This window comes from Gorilla gorilla, chromosome 17 (assembly GCF_029281585.2).
Source record: "Gorilla gorilla gorilla isolate KB3781 chromosome 17, NHGRI_mGorGor1-v2.1_pri, whole genome shotgun sequence".
Lineage (NCBI taxonomy): Eukaryota > Metazoa > Chordata > Mammalia > Primates > Hominidae > Gorilla > Gorilla gorilla.
Window position 1 is genome coordinate 38,784,383 of NC_073241.2, and position 16,799 is coordinate 38,801,181.

At 38.2% G+C, this 16,799-nt stretch overlaps 1 long non-coding RNA gene across 1 annotated transcript; it reads right to left on the bottom strand.

The window, feature by feature from the left end:
* Positions 1–3,664: 3,664 nt before the first annotated feature.
* LOC115931442 (uncharacterized) lies at positions 3,665–15,178 on the bottom strand. The gene is made up of 4 exons (XR_004067937.2): positions 15,123–15,178; positions 14,818–14,904; positions 4,151–4,384; positions 3,665–3,791 (listed from the first exon to the last, which is right to left on the bottom strand). It is a non-coding gene; the product is annotated as an uncharacterized lncRNA (long non-coding RNA).
* Between the last annotated feature and the right edge of the window lie 1,621 nt (positions 15,179–16,799).

The following is a 16,799-nucleotide window of genomic DNA, read 5'->3' on the forward strand; positions in this document are numbered from 1 at the left end:
AAGCTAAGTAACAAAGCTTATAGTTTCAGAAACGTTTTCCTTTTGTAAGACCTGGGGTCTAGCCCTTGCTATGTCATTGACCATCTATGTACTTGAAATGGATTCATTTCATGCCTCTGTGCCTCTAATAGTCCATCCTAAAATGGATGGTGAAATCCATACACATCACACATAAAAAGAATTAAGATAGTCTTCTCACCTTTGCCATCTGGTATAACACCTGATTAATACACCTGTCCCGCCCTGACTCCTTTGAGTTTAAGCAGGATTGTGACCCCCTCACTCCATTTCCTACCCTTTTTTTTTTTCTTTTTTTGAGACAGGGTCTCACTCTGTCTCCAAGGCTGGAGTGTAGTTGTGCAGTCATAGCTCACTGCAGCCTGGAACTCCTGGGCTCAAGCGATTCTCCCATCTCAGCCTCCCAGGTAGCTGGGACCACAGGTGTGTGCCACCATGCCTGGCTAATTATTATTATCATTATTATTATTATTTTGTAGAGACAGTGGTCTCACTATGTTGCCCAGACTGGTCTCAAACTCCTGGGCTCAAGTGATCCACCCACTTTGACCTCCCAAAGTGCTGAGATTACAGGAATGAGCCACTGCACCTGGCCTGTGACTTGCTTCTAATCAATTGCCAATGGGGCATCACTCCCTTGATTATATTAGATAGCAAAGCTATGAGCGCTCATGCCCATGATTATGTCACGTTATGTAAGACTCTGTCTTAACAGTCTTGAGGGAGTCTCTCACTGGCCTGGAGGAGGCAGGCAGGCACTTTGTGTGGGGCCTAGGAGGAGGCGCATGTGGAGAGGAACCTGGGGGCCTCTATTCCCAGAGAGCTGCCTCCACCAGCAGAAAACTTGGACTCCTAGTTATTAGCCCACATGGAACTAATTCTTGCAACATTCACATGAACTTGGAAGAAGACTCCATGTTCCTGGAAGGAAAGCAGCCAGACTGACACCTTGATTGCAGCCCAGAGAACCTTAGCAGGGGTTCTAGCTGAGCCTGCCGGGACTCCTGACCTGTGGAAACTGTGAGACAGCAAATGGGCAGGGAGTTTCTCCACTCTCTGCACCCACTTTCACTGCCCCCGCATGGTATCATCGTGCATTACTGTGACATATTTATCAAAACTGAGGAACAACTTAGGGACAATGCTATTAAAGTTAACTCCAGCCCTTATTCCGATTTCACAAGTTTTTCCATTAATACTTTTTTATTGCTCCAAGGTCTAATCCAGGATCTCGTGTTTAGTTGTGATGTTCCCTTCCCTTCCTGTGGTCTGGGTCAGTTTCTCATTCTTTCCTAGTTTTTCATGACTTGACAGTTTTGAAGAATACTGGTCAGGTCTTTTTTGCAATGTCGCTTGATTTGGGTTTGTGGAATGTTCTTCTCGTCATTAGACTGGGGTTATGGATTTATGGAGAGAATGATGAGAGAATTTTTGGAAGTGATGGAAATGTTCAACTTTTTTTTGTTGTGGTGGTTTCATGGGTGTATACATTTATTAGAACAAATTACACTACGGCATAAAAATGAGTACATTTTATTGTGGGTATCATACCTCAATAAAGTTTTTGGAAATAGATATTTCATATGCACATAAATACATATGCAAACATATCAATCAATAATTAGAATTAATTATATATCTAATTGGTTCTTTACCACAAGACTGCTTAGAATTTTTAAGATTCTAAATGTACTAATGTTTCCTGTGAGTCTATAAGCATTAGATATCTCATGAAGCACTTCCAAACTTCTTAGAATCTGAGATTTTTTTTTTCTAACACTTCATAGAACCTGATACACATATTGAGACATCCTGGTTTAAGTAAATTACACTTGAATGTGTAGGAAAGACAACAAAAACAAGGAGCATTGTGCAATTTTTCTAGCATGGCTGGCCAAAGATTGGGAAAATATTTTTGCCCATTGAAGTGGAAATATCTCTCAGGTTTAGCATGTTATTATGTCTGTAAACGTGAAAATGTAATAACATTTTGTATTTTTCATTTAATCCATTATCTTAGAAACTGTTTGGAAACAGGCAAGGTGGAGGACTTCAGTGGAAGAAGGAAGGAACCCAGGCCCACCGGCAGCCCGGTATTATGCGGTGGTAGCTGCTAAATCTGGAACTCTTTTTCACCCTTTGACATTGCTCAGTACTTGAGCCCTGGATCTGGATGGAGTCGGGAGAGGGCTGAGGTGCTAGGGCCAGCAGCTGAGGGCCTGAGGGGTGGCCCTTAACTTACAAGTGGGAGGAAGAAAGTGGGGTAATGGTGAACTCTAGAAGCAGTACCCCCAATCCCTGGAAGACCCCTGATTCATACAGTCATTATTTGATATGGTTCAGTTACTGGACACAAAAATGTATCTATTTATTAACCTACCTGCATCTCTGTGAGCTCAAACAGTTCTCTGTTTATAAGCTGAATTCAAGCATGAAACAGCATTAGCTGATTTTTATCTTGAGTTGTGTTTTGATGCTTTGACAAGACTTACTGGCAGGTTATGATTTATGACTTGTTTTACATGATTCGTGGGTCATGTTTGCAATTACATTGATAAGCATTCCTCGCATATGCAATTCCATTATGCACTTAAATACTAGACAGTATTGAATGCTGAAAGCATTGAATTTTTTGAAAAGTTTTTCTCAGTGGGCCTCAGACCTAAAGTCTGCAATAACAACAATTTATAATGTTTGGGGAAGTTGTAAATGTACTTAAAAGTATTCAACCTATTATAATTGTGTTTGCTGCTTCCTGGCCAGTGCTGTGTCCTGAGACATGGCAAGCATGGTCCAGGTGACCATGGTGGGTGGAGGCCGATGGTCAGGGGCCAGCACCTGGAACTGAAAGTAGCTGACTTGGCTAAGGCAAGTTTGGGACTCAGACCCAGCGGCAGCACCTGGTGAAGGTCTAGCCTGGCAACCTGCGTGTGGTGTCTCAGCTGGATGGTGCCTAGGGGGTAAGTGTAAGGCATCCAGGGGTCTGACCTGAAGGGAGATGGAGGTTACTTGTTGCAGTTTGAAGAGAACAAGCAATGAGAGTTATCCCCAAGGAAGACTGGCTGTCCACAAGGCATGTCTCCCCAAGAATGCAGGAGGCCCATTAGCCTTACCCTGGTCCTTGGCTTTTCAGGCTCAGAATGTGATTGTTCATCTTCTCAGAAGTATTAGAGCGAGAGGACTCACTCACACAAAATTTACCAGGGACTGATGATTAAAAACCAAAATACCAATTTATTACCTTAGAATAAGAACTCAAAGCAGAGTAGATAATTTGCTCCGCTGCGCAGCTTATTCTCTATTCGCAGACAAGTCTTTGTGGAAGCCAAATTACCATCAGGAGCTTCTCAGGGAGTAGGCGCTCTTAGCAAGAGGAGGCTGATGTGGCAGCCCCATGAGCTCATTCCCTTAACGGGACATCCTGCCCCATGACCAGGTTTCTGCTCTCTGGTGATAGAACATCTTCTGTGCACAGGGCAGAAGACACGGCCAAAATTTGCTCCTCACTTGCTCTTTTCTCTGTTTGCATTACTGATCATTCTCCTTCTTCTTGACACACTGTTTCTAAGGTAGTCCAGCATCTTTCTAATTTTAATCAGGTATTGCTGGCCTGAGAGCTATTCTGGCTTTTGATAATAAATTGGCATAATTATGTTCCAATCTGCTAAGTGTTTGTTTTGGAATTTAGCTGTCAGAGATGATCCACTTTCCAAGTTCCTGGAGTAGGGAAGTTGTGGCAGAAAGAATCCCTCATAGTTGAACTGAAGCACTACCTGTAGTGAGTAGTTAAGTAAAGTGATAAGGATGCCAGGAAGAGCCATGTTTAAAGACCTAAGACCCAGGAAAGCATGCAACAGGGCTAAAAACACCATTATATTCATTGGTGCATCACTTTTGGCATCCTAACTGCATGAGGCACAACCTGATCTATGATTAGGTTTAGTATTTCAGATAGAAGACAGCAAAAACATTCCTTCCCTTACCCCTCTCTCCTTCCTTCCTTTTCTCCATTCCTTCCAGCAATTAAGGTTTAATGGCTTCCATATATATCCTCACTTAAAATACAATCTGCCAAGTACTAATTCTGATTAATAACAATTTGCATTGTGTACCTGAAACATTCCATGTTTACCTGATATTGTCAGCATTTGTTTGTCATGCTCAGCTTCTATCTTGGAGACTTGCTTTTCATTTAGTGTAACTTCCAGATAATTGGAGTAGTTTCATTCCTTCTTATCCATCAACTCCATCTTGATTTACTCCTTCAGAGATTTTTTTGCTATTGTTTACCTTCTTTTGGTCTCCTTCTTTCCTCCCAGTGGGATGATGCTAGATGGATGCTTCATTGTCTTTACCGATTGCCTCCCTGAAACATTTGCTTCAATTAGAGGAATTGGCAAATCTAAAAGGTTCTTAAATATTTCAGAAAAATAAATGGCAGATAAATTTCTTAAATAGTTAATTGTTGGAACTTCCACTTCTGGGAAGATGGAGTAGATGTAGTTTTCCCTATTCCTCCCACTAAGTACAACTAACAACCTTGAACATTATATGTAAAAAAAAAAAATAAGAAGACTGAACAGTGAGGAGAAGAAAGCACTGTCTAGGGATGTGGGAACCCAAGAAACAGCATCTTGATAGGTTCCCTAGATTTTCTTTTTTGCCTCCTGTCTTCTAGACTTGGAGCTAAAGAAATCAGCACCCTGTAAACATCAATGGACATAGACGAATAGACGAAAAGAGCCCCAACAAAAGCCTTCTCTCTCTAGACAAAGGCCTGGGCAGTGAGCGGTATAGCCAGATAGAAAACTTTTAGATAACAATTGCTCTACTGCTGCTGCCAAACACCACACAAAAAAATGATGGCCAACCCAGGTGAAGGGGAGCCTAGACCTCCACTCTTATCAGGACCCTCAATCCCTCCATGGGGTGGTGTCAGAAGAGGCAGAGTAAAGAGCTTGGACTTCTACCCCTGCCAGCCAGCAGTGAGACCCCCACTTCTCAGTGTCATTTGAGGCCATGTGGGAAGCCTGTACTTCCTACACACCCAACAGGAAAAAAGCTTGTGTTACAGGAGGCCTAGTGGAGATTCAGGACTTTTGCTGCCGTCCTGAGAAGTACTGAGGCCCTGGGGGGGTCAATGGAGGCTATGTGGGGACAGTGTGGAGACAGTAGTGAGGCACTCCTGCTACTCCCAGTCAGAGTGATAGCTGCAGAGGTCTAGTGGGAAGCTAAGCCTCCCCTCCCGCTTCTGTCCAGCAATACTGAGGATCCTCTCCCCTGTAGGGGTTATAACATAGTCTGAATGGGAAATGTGGACTTCTACCCCCATCTGGTGCTAATGAGGCAGCTCTCCCCACCTGCTTCTACTGAAGTGGTGTCAGAGGAAGCCAGTAAGGTTTAAATAAGATTCAGAGTCTCATAAAATACCCAAAGTGTCCAGGTTTCAAAACCAAACTACTTGCCATATCAAGAACCAGGGAAACATCAACTTGAATGAAAAAATGTAATCGACAGGTGCTAACACTGAAATGTTGGAATTATCTGACAAAGATTTTAAAGTAGCTATCACAAAAATGTTTCATTAAACTATAAACAAATGCTATAAACAAATAAAAAAGATAGTTTTATTAACTAAATAAATAATATAAAAAAACCAAATGGAAATTTTGTAACTGCAGAAATATGATTATCCAAAATTTAAAAACCAAGCTGATTGGCTCATTAACAGAAGAATGAGTATGAGGAAGGAAAGAATCAGTAAATCTGAAGGAAGAGAAATAAAAATTACCCCATCTGAAGAAAGAGAAAATAGACTGAAAGAAAAGCCTCAGGGTCCTTTAGGACAATATCTAAAAGTCTAATTTTTTGTTGTTGCTGTTGTTGAGAGAGGATCTTGCTCTGTTGCCCAGGCTGGAGTGCAGTGGTGTGATCATAGCTCACTGCAACCTTGACCTCTTGGGCTCAAGAAACCCTCCCACCTCAGCCTCTTAAGTAGCTGGGAGTTACAGGCATGTGACACCAAACCTGGCTATTTTTTTTTTTTTTTTTTTTTTACTTTTAGTAGAGATGAGGTATTGCTATGTTGTCCAGGCTGGTCTCAGTCTCAACTTCCTGAGTTCAAGTGATCCTCCTGCCTTGGCCACCCTAAGTGTTGGGATTACAGGTATGAGCCACTGTGCCTGGCTAAAATCTAACATTTGTGTCACTGTAGTCCCAGAAAGGCAGGAGAAAGAAGATAAAGCTGAAAAAGCATTAAAGAAATAATGGGTGAAAACTTCCGCAATTATTATAATTTTTTTTTTTTTAGAGACAGGATCTCACTCTGTCACCCAGACTGGAGTACAGTGGCACAATTATAGCTCATTGCAGTCTCAAACTCCTGGGCTGAAGTAATCCTCCTGCCTTAGCCTCCGGCATAGCTAGGACTACAAGGCATACACCACTGTGCCCAGCTAATAACTTTCCAGTTAAGACAAGATTCACACATCTACAGATTTAAGTAGCTGGAAGAATCCCTGAACAGTTCACATCCAAATAAATCTACATCAGGACACATCATAGTCAAACATCTAAAAACTAAGGACAAAACATCTTGTAAGTCACAAAAGAGAAAATATATTTTACACGTAGGGAAAATAAAATTCAAATGACAATGATTCCTCATCAGAAACTAGAAAAACCAGAGGAAGGGGCACACCATTTTTGAAGTCCCAACCTGAAAGAAAGCAATTGTCAACCTAGAATTCTATACACTGAAAATATCCTTCAGGGATGAAGAAGAAATCAAGATGAAGGGGAAACTCTCACCAGCAGTTCTTTCCTAAAAGAACAGTAAAAGAAGTTCTTTACAACGAAAGGAAAAGATACGAGGAGGAAACTTGGAACATCAGTATACTAGACTGTTCTCACACTGCTATAAAGAACTACCTGAGACTGAGTAATTTGTGAAGAAAAGAGGTTAATTGACTTATAGTTCCATAGGCTTAAAAGGAAGCAGGACTGGGAGGCCTCAGGAAACTTATAATCATGACAGAAGGCGAAGGGGAAGCAAGTACTTTCTTCACATGGCAGCAGGAGAGAGAAAGAGAAGAAGGAAGTGCTACACACTTTTCAACAACCAGCTCTCATGAGAACTCACTCATGAGACAGCACTAGGGGAAGGGTGCTAAACTACTAGAAACTGCTCCCATGATCCAATCACCGCTCAGCAGGCCCCTCGTCAACATGTAGAGGTAACAATTCAACATGCAATTTGGGTGGGGACCCAGGGACAAATCATATCAATCAGGAAGGAAGAAAGAATAACGGAAAGAGAAAAATCTGCATAAATACAATACATGCTACCTCTCTTGAGTTTTCTAAATTTATTTGATATGTAAAGCAAAAACTATTGTGCTTTCTGATGTGTACCTAAATGTGTATAGAAGAAATATGTAAGAAAATTGTAAATGTGTGATGGTAAAGAGAGGTAAATTTTCCAAACCTCACTTGACCTGGTGAAAGGTTGACACCAGTAGACTGTGCTAATATATACATATATATATATATATATATATATATCCCTAGAGTAACCATTAAGAAAGCTACACAAAGAGAATAAAAAGCATTGTAGATGAGTCAAAACAAGGTTCTAAATGAATGTTTAAATAACTAACAGGAAGGAAAAAACAGAAAGGAAAATCAGAAAAGATAAATGGAAGACAAAAATGGAAGACTTCAGATGTCAATAATATTACATTTAATGTAAATAGTCTGCATACACCAATTAAGACAGAAATGGACAATAATTGATTAAAAAAATGACCAACCATATACATTCTATAAGAAACTCATACCATGTTCATGGATTGAAAGATTTAACGTATTAAAGATGTCAGTTCTCAAATTGAGGTTTAATGCGATTCTTATACAAGTTTAATATGATTCCTATCAAAATTACAAAATTTGGTTTTGCCTGTTTATCTTTCCAGCTCAATCCATTTTTTCTTTACATATTTTGCAGCTCTGTTTTTTTTTTTTTGGTGTGTGTGTGTATACTTTGCTATGTCTTACTTGGTGGATTGACCCTTTTGTAATGATAGATATCAATGGACTTACCCTAAAATTTATAAGGAAATAAAAAAGAACTTAAATAACTAAAATAATTTTGAAAAAGAATGATAAAGTGGGAAGAGCCAGTCTACTTGATTTCAAGACTTACTATGTACCTTTGGTAATTAAGACTGTGTAGTATTAGTGAAGGAATAGTCACATAGACAAACGGAACAGATTCAAGAACTGAGAAGTAGCCCCACACAAATATGCTCAAATGAGTTTTAGCAAAGGTGCGAAAGTAATTCAATGGTGGAAGGATATCCTTTTCAGCAACTGATGCTGGAGTAATTGAACATCCATAGACTAAAAGGTGAACTTCAACCCAATTCCCACACTTTATACAAAAATTATCTCACAGTTAATCACAGACCTAAAAGTAAAATTTTAAATAATAAAACTCCTAGAAAAAAATAGGAGAAAATCTTTGATATCTAAGGCTAGGCAAAATGTTCTTAGACTTGACATTAAAAGCACAATTCATAAAAGGAAAAAAACAATAATTTAAACCTCATTAAAATTTAAACCTTTACTTTGCAAACAGCCCTGTTAAGAATAATAAACTAAAAATGGGAGAAAATATTTGAAAACTACATTTTAATCAAAGTACTAATATCTAGGATATGTAAAATTGTTCAAAACTCAACCATTAAAAAATTCAATTAGAAAATATGCAAAGGCATGAGTAGAAATCTTACCAAAGAGGATATACAGATGGCAAATAAACATATGAAAGATATTCAACATCTTTAGCCTTCAGGTAAACGCACATTAAAATCACAAAAGCTATTGAGGATGTGGAGAAACCGGAACACTTACACATTGCTGATGGTCATGTAAAACAGTGTAGTTACACTGGAAAATAGTTTATCAAATGAAATAAAAAATGAAACGTGCAGCCAACATGTGACCCAGCAATTGTATTCTTGGCCATTTATGCCAAAAATGAAACTTGCGTTCACACAAAACTTTGTACCTGGATGTTCATAGCAGCTTTATTCATAATCATGCCAAACTGGAAACAACCCAGATGTCTTTCACTCAGTGAATGGTTAAACTAACTGTGCTATGTCCATACCACAGAATACTACTTGCAGTAAGAAAGAACAAACTATTTACATGTACAACACCTTGGATAAATCTCTAGAGAATGATGCTGGGGAAAAAGCTCATCCAAAGGACTGCACCTTATAGAACTCTACTTATAAAGAATTATTAAAATGATAAAATTATAGAAATAGACAATAAATGAAGTTCCCAGAGGTGAGAGGGAGGCCCAGATGGAAGCAGATGTGACTATACAAGGTATTGAAATAGATTATTTGGTGATGAAATTGTTCTGTACCTTGAGTGCACATTGTCAATATCATGATTGTGGCAATGCACTGTTATTTTGAAAGAAATTATCATTGGGTAATCTGGATAAAGAGTACATGGGACCTCTCTGTATTATATCTTAGACCTACAAGTAAGTCTAGAATTGTCTAAAAATTAAAAGTTAAATTTAAAAAGAGTTAATTATTATAAATAATGAATTGATTTTAATATAAATTTTGTAACACTCTGGGAAGAATTTACTTTGGAGCTATTTGTCTCTTATTCACCTTACTCCTAGTCATAAATGAGTGTTTTTCCATTTGAAAGTTTCTGGTTTTTATTTTTAGAGTTAATTAATTTACCGATTTATCAAGCGTCATCTCTTAACTCAGTACTGAATTAAGCAATTTTAATTAGTAAAAGAAAAATTATAAAACTTAGCAGTGTTTCAACCTATGAGATTCTGAAAATTGATTACAATTAGAATTTCAGATTTTTCTTCCCCAAATTATATGAATTTCAGATCCTAGTGTTTGTTATCTTTATATTTTATTTTTAAAGATGATAAGTACAGTTTTGCTTTACTTGTATTCCACTTGGATAAAAAACATCTGGTATCACCAAGGAGCAGAGGAAACATGGAAAAACAGCAAGTTATGACAAACATAGGAGGTAGCATTACATAAAATAAATTTCACTTAAATTCATCTTACTAAGCAAATGAATTAACCTATGAGAAGCTATTTCTACACCTGTAAAGTTGGTGTTATAGTATCTATTGTACTGGGTTGGGAGGAAGGCTTCCTAACTTGTGAAGTGTCCTGCAAATGTAAGTGAAGTCTTATACGGTGCAGGCAGGACAAGAGTAACTGAAAAAGTCTTTCATACAAAATGGACTATGGGTAGAGTGTGACATTTATTTAAATTTTAGAAGACACATAAAGAGGCATCCTTAGGTAAATTAGTAAGATATTTGAGATCATGCTGAGGTTTTCAACTATGAAAATACTGGAGGAAGTATGGAGCTGATAGGCCTTGTATGGGAGGGATTTTCACTTGCTTCTGACTTTGCACTTATTAATATTTTAAATTATGTTATTCAGGTTACATTTTAAAATATAACTGGTAAAAATAAATATTTCTGAGATATTTATAATTCACTTGTATTTCCCCATGCCCTTTAATCCACATACCTTTTGGGGCTTTAGTTATATTTATTGATTTATAAAATATTTTTACATATTGATCCTTTGTCATGTCTTTTACTCATTTTTAAATTATTTGTTTTAAATGTTCAACTATTATTATTAAGGGCTCAGGAATTCTTAATCTTTAGGTAAATTTTTATTTTTTCTTTGCTAATTTTTTATATCTTTAAAATTTCCTGTTTATGTAATAAAAAATATATTTGCTTCTATTCTTTCTAGTTTTCTAATTTTTTTTACATTTGTTGCTTTAATCTATCTGTTATGTATTTGATTTTATAGTGTGAGGAGAATATCTGCAACATTTTGACTTTCAAATATTTGTTTTATCTCTAATTTTCGCTTTAAGTATTGTCAGTTCTTGATCAATAATCACTGAGATCAGCATAAATTTATAAATATTAATTTCATTCAGTAACTTCAACTGTTGCTACCACCAAAACTTTTATCAATATACATGAGTAGAAATCAAATGAATTGATATACAATAGTTCCTCCTTTATCCTTGGAGAATACATTCCAGGACCTCCAGTGGATGACTGAAACTGTGGCTAGTACTAAACCCCATATGTACTATGTTTTTTCCTACACATACATACCTGTGATGAAGTTTGATTCATAAATTAGTCACAGTAAGAGGTTAACAATAACTAATAATAAACTAGAGCAATTATAACAATATACTGTAATTAAAGTTATGTGAATATGATCTCTCTCTCTCCCAAAATATGTTATTGTACTGACACAGATTTCAGTCTGCTGTTAACTGTAGGTAATGGAACCGCAGCTAAGAGGAGATCTCTGTATTTACTATACTCTTCTGCCTGTGGAGTTGCAAGTGTAATCTTTCTTGACAGCAAGAGTGCTCATAGGCTGGGCACAGAGGCTCACGCCTGTAATCCTAACACTTTGGGAGGCTGAGGCAGGTGGACTGCTTGAGCTCAGGAGTTTGAGACCAGCCTGGGCAACATAGTGAGATCTTGTCTCTACAAAAAGTAAGCAGACAAAAAAATCAATCAGGCATGGTGGTACACACCTGCAGTCCCAGCTACTTAGGAGGCTGAGGTGAGAGGACTGTTTGAGCTCAGGAGGTCAAGGCTGCAGTGAGTTATGATTGCACCACTACACTCCAGCCTGGGAGACAGAGTGAGATCCTGTCTCCAAAAAGAAAAAAAAAAACCCCAAAAACCAACAACAAAAAGAAACCAAAACAAACAAAAAAGAAAGTGCTCACCAAAAATTAGCGGCAGAAAGTTAGCAACACGTGGTCAGGGTGCTCTGGGAAAAGTTATTATTTTGGTGCAAAAGTAATTGCTGGTTTTGCCATTACTTTGAATGCCATTATTTTAATGGCAAAACCAGCAATAACTTTTGCACCAACTAATATTCACAGCACTTAGGGAATCCAGTTGCATTTGCTGTGGTCATCATGAAGTGGAAAGAAAACTGAGACCTAAACATATTAGTGGCTAGCCCAAGTTTACCCAGCATGTTAGAGGCAGGACTTGTACTAGGAAAAACTACTGCTCCTTTCCTGCTCAGTTTTCTTTCCGTCGCACTGTAAATAACCTGAAAACCGCCCATTCATCATAGAGCATGGATTTGAAACCTAGACTGAGTAATGATGCCGATTCAGCTCTCTTTACTCCTGGGTTCTTCTTGTGTGGGAGAAAAATGGGATTAAAATATGGGCTCGTAAACTATTTGGTATTTGTAAAACAGAAATAGCCACAAATCTGTTTCTTTCTAATGTATTCTTCTTTTGTGCATTTAAAAAAAATCTCTCCTCAAATTTTGTTTTTTCACAAGTTTAGCAATGAGAGCTAATACACATGTAACACGACATCAGAGCAAGTGATATGAGATTACATTAGCATGTTCTGTTAGTTTATTATTTATTTTATTGACTGGCCTTAATGGAACTGGCATTCTTTATAAAAATGTTTCTATATCCCGTGAAGGGAATATTCAAATGATTTCATCATCGTTCAGGATCCTTCCTTAAGGTTCTAGAAATCAGTATTGGTGAAGCACTAGGTTATGTAGAAACAGTGTGAATTGGGGTGGTTAAAGGTTTAGTATGAATGTGATTAGAATGTTAAAAAGCTACTCAAATGCATTGAGATTAAGGGAAGAGACCCTGGCTACATGATCAAACAAGGCTCATATGTGCTTCTCTTTGACGGTGGAGGTGACAGAAGTAAGAGTAAATATATAAATTATTTAGAACATACTAACATTAATTATTTCTAAAGCTTGTATTCTGATGTTTCAAATTTATTTGGCTAGAAAAGTTAGAATTATTAGTACTAGAAGTCATAAAATGGAAATCAAAAATTTCTGATGCCTCATCAGTAAGGCATGTTGTTTTTTCTTTTTTTTTCCCTCAGGTATTTCAGTATACTTGCTGGAGGCACTGATGAATGGCCCGTCCTGGAGCCTTCACAGAGGCATGGGGTGCTTAGATACTAAAACAAAATTATTTGGCAGGGAAGAGATTGTTTATGCTTTTCTTTTATTGCTTACTAAAGGCCAACATTCTACTTTAGAGAGATCAATATTCCTGAATTGCAAACTTTTTAGAAGCCTAAAGGAAATGAATCCTTGTCGAGCTAAATGTTAACCCTCTCCCTGTTATTGAAAACAGCAAAGCTGTTTTCCTGCTACAATTTTTTAATTATACTTTAAGTTCTATGGTACATGTGCACAATGTGCAGGTTTGTTACATATGTATACATGTGCCATGTTGGTGTGCTGCATCTATTAACTGGTCATTTACATTAAGGATTTCTCCTAATGCCATCCCTCCCCACTCCTCCCACCCTACAACAGGCTCCGGTGTGTGATGTTCCCCTTCCTGTGTCCATGTGTTCTCATTGTTCAGTTCCCACCTATGAGTGAGAACATGCAGTGTTTGGTTTCTGTCCTTGCGATAGTTTGCTCAGAATGATGGTTTCCAGCTTCATCCATGTCCCTACAAAGGACATGAACTCATCCTTTTTTATGGCTGCATAGTATTCCGTGGTGTATATGTGCCACATTTTCTTAATCCAGTCTATCCTTGTTGGACATTTAATTTTGCTCTGCTTTAGAAGAAAGAAGAGGTAATCTCCGAGGAGCCCACGACTGGTTAGCTTTAGTTTTAATATTACAACCAACCCTTTCTTCCTCTCTTAAAAAATGTAATCAGGGTCTGCAGTTCCTGAAAACAATGTGAATATTTGCTAAGTGTTCAAAGGCCCCCCAGACCTCGCATGTGTCCCTTGTCTCACTGGGCCATGATTAAATTACCTCTTCTTTCTCAAGGCTTCAGCTTAAGCATTATCTCTAGGGCAATTTCCCTGGCTCCTTAGAGCAGTTGGCCTTCCTGGCACATGTCCTCAGAACTGCCTATTTTTCTTCTGTCATAGCACTTCTTATTTTATTCTTAATGTTCACTTAATTTTGTCTTCTCTGCTACACTGTAAACTCCATGAAAACAAATACTATGTCTAATTTGCTTTTAAGAGCAGTGTTTTGTGCAGATTAAGGCACCTGATAAATATACATATTGCAGGACTCACTGAAAGTCATTAACCAGGCTTGCACTATGCCCAAGGCCCTTGGAGCCTAGGTGGGCATCACTACATTCACCTCAGACATGAAGACATGAAAATTCAGAGAGCTGGCACAATTTTCTCTGGGTTCGCAATGAGAGGTATTTCTGGTAGTTTCAAACCCAACCCTATACACTGCCCAAGTATATGCTCCTTTTGCTATAACATGCTTCTTTCAACATTTTCCTAAGCTCCAGATAGTTTTGGGAGGCAGGATATAGGAGGCCCCTGGTTTCCCATTCCCTGTGGTCTTGTTGAAAACACTGCCCAGAGAAGTCTTCTTGCCCACTCTCAACTAAAATTATGTCAACAGGCGGTAGACTGAAGGCGGCACTCTCATCCTCTGGCTAACTCATAACTTTCTCTGATTGTTGCAGTGGACAACCAGAGAAAACTTTCTGGGTTCTGACTTGGGGTGGTAGCTTTACAGTTAGAATTTAAGACTGGGGCCTCATTTTGAAATGCTCTGGGATGCACTAGGACCACAGATTGCCAGCAACGCCACTATCCTGGAATATGTTAGAGTTTCAGAGTCCCAGGAGAAAAGTAAGCCTGTTGCAGCCTACCTCACAGCCTCAAAGACATACTTAATGAGAGCAGTCTTCTACTTAGTTCAAATGAAGCTCTGTGGCCCCAGTGAGTCCAGGTCTGGTCCAGCACATGTTTGGTATGGCCTGCAAGATAAGAATGGTTTTTACTGTTTTAGAATAATTGGAGAAATGTCAAAGGAAGTATAATATTTCATGACACAGGAGAGCTATATGAAATCCAAACTTCTGTGTTCATGAATAAGGTTTATTGGTACATAGCCACACTCATTTACTTACATATTTTCAATGGTCAGTTTTGCACTAAACACTAGAGTTGAGTGGCTGCAACAGAGAACACCTACCCTGTAAAGCTTAAAATATTTACTGTGTTGAGCTTTAGAGAAAATGTTTGCCAATTCATACTGTAGGTGAACATTATAAAGAAGAAATTCATGCCGTTAATCAGATGGCGAGGTTGTCTCTCCCAGCAATCTTTCAATCTAAAAATCTTCAACTACTAAAAGTTAATAATCTGTGAAACATTTTCATTGTTTCCAACAATAGCAGCAACTACAAGTGCAAATTTCCACATCTCTCCAACCTTTAAAACCAGAGTTGGCCAAGCCAGAGTTGTTCTCATCTTGTGGGCTGGGGTCACATGTTCTGTTACCACATCAGAGGATTTTACCATCACCGTGTCTGTGATCAGAACTTAGGCATAAGCTACTTCCACTCTCCAACATGCAAAACTACTCTTCCAAGTTGTCGGTAAAAGGAAGTGTTTGAAGACTAGGGTGCCAGCCAGTATGAACTGAGAGATGGGAAGAGTGATGCAAGCTGAGATTGAAGAGACACGTGTGATTCTGATCACGCTGAATCTTATGACCCATGTAAGAGTTTGCATTTTACACTAAAAACAATGTAGCAGTATTAAACTGCTTTAAGCAGGGAAGTGTTATAATATGGTCCTTATTTAATATATTTAGTTGGGCTGCTCATGGAGGATATGTCAGAGAAGGATAGAATAAGGAGCTAGTTGGAGGCATTGCAACAAACCAAATAAAAGATGCTAAGGTCTGATGTTAGAATGATGTTAGTGGAGAGTTAAGTGGGCTGATTTAAGATGCATTTTGGAGGACTATTGAAAGAACTTGGGAAAGGAGATGAATAATAGTGTTATTTACTGGGATGTAGAAGTTTGGAGGAAAGAGAATTGATAGAAAAATTCAGGAGCTCTATTTTCAGTATATAATGTTTGAAGGTCCTATTAGACCTCAAAATGGTATATTAAGTAAATAGTTTGAACTGGAAATAAACCAAGAGGAAACTGGAAAGTAAACATGGTAAACTGTCTCTCTAGTTGCCATAGCAGGAGCTACTTATATCAAGAACCAAAAAGATTGGGCTTAAATGGCCTCACAGGGACAGGAGTTCATGTATGTCATGTGATGCAAGGCTAATTGCTGAGTTGGAGATCTTATATGGAACTCAGACTTTTGAAAGACTGTCAGTGAAAGAGTGAGTAGAAAATTTTACCTTTGCACAGTCAGATGACAAATGAATTTGTCTATCTCAGCCTGAGTTCTGGGTACAAAGGAAGAGTTATACCCGAGAATTTGTAACCACAGGCCTATCTTCATGTAGTTTGTGGTTTGAATACATATTGCCTACTTGATTTAGTAAACCATAAACCCATAAGCCCAATTAATATTTAAACATAGTTTACGGAGCCCGATCCAGAAATAGTGTGATAGCTTTCATCAGACTAATCCTCTCGAACATAACAATTATAAACTCTGAATGAAATACTTTTTAAAGCACAACTATTAGAAGTCACTGAAGAATAAGCAAAATCAGGAGGAAACTGATTGAACCTGGAGGAAATTTGACCCTGGAAAGAAAAAAAAATTCACTGAGAGCTACATTCACACCATTTTTCTCCTAAAAACAATCCCTAGTCCACACATTGCGGTGATAGCTAGAATTCAAGCAGAAAAAACAGTACTGTTTTATTAGGATAAGATGTGAAAATATGGAGT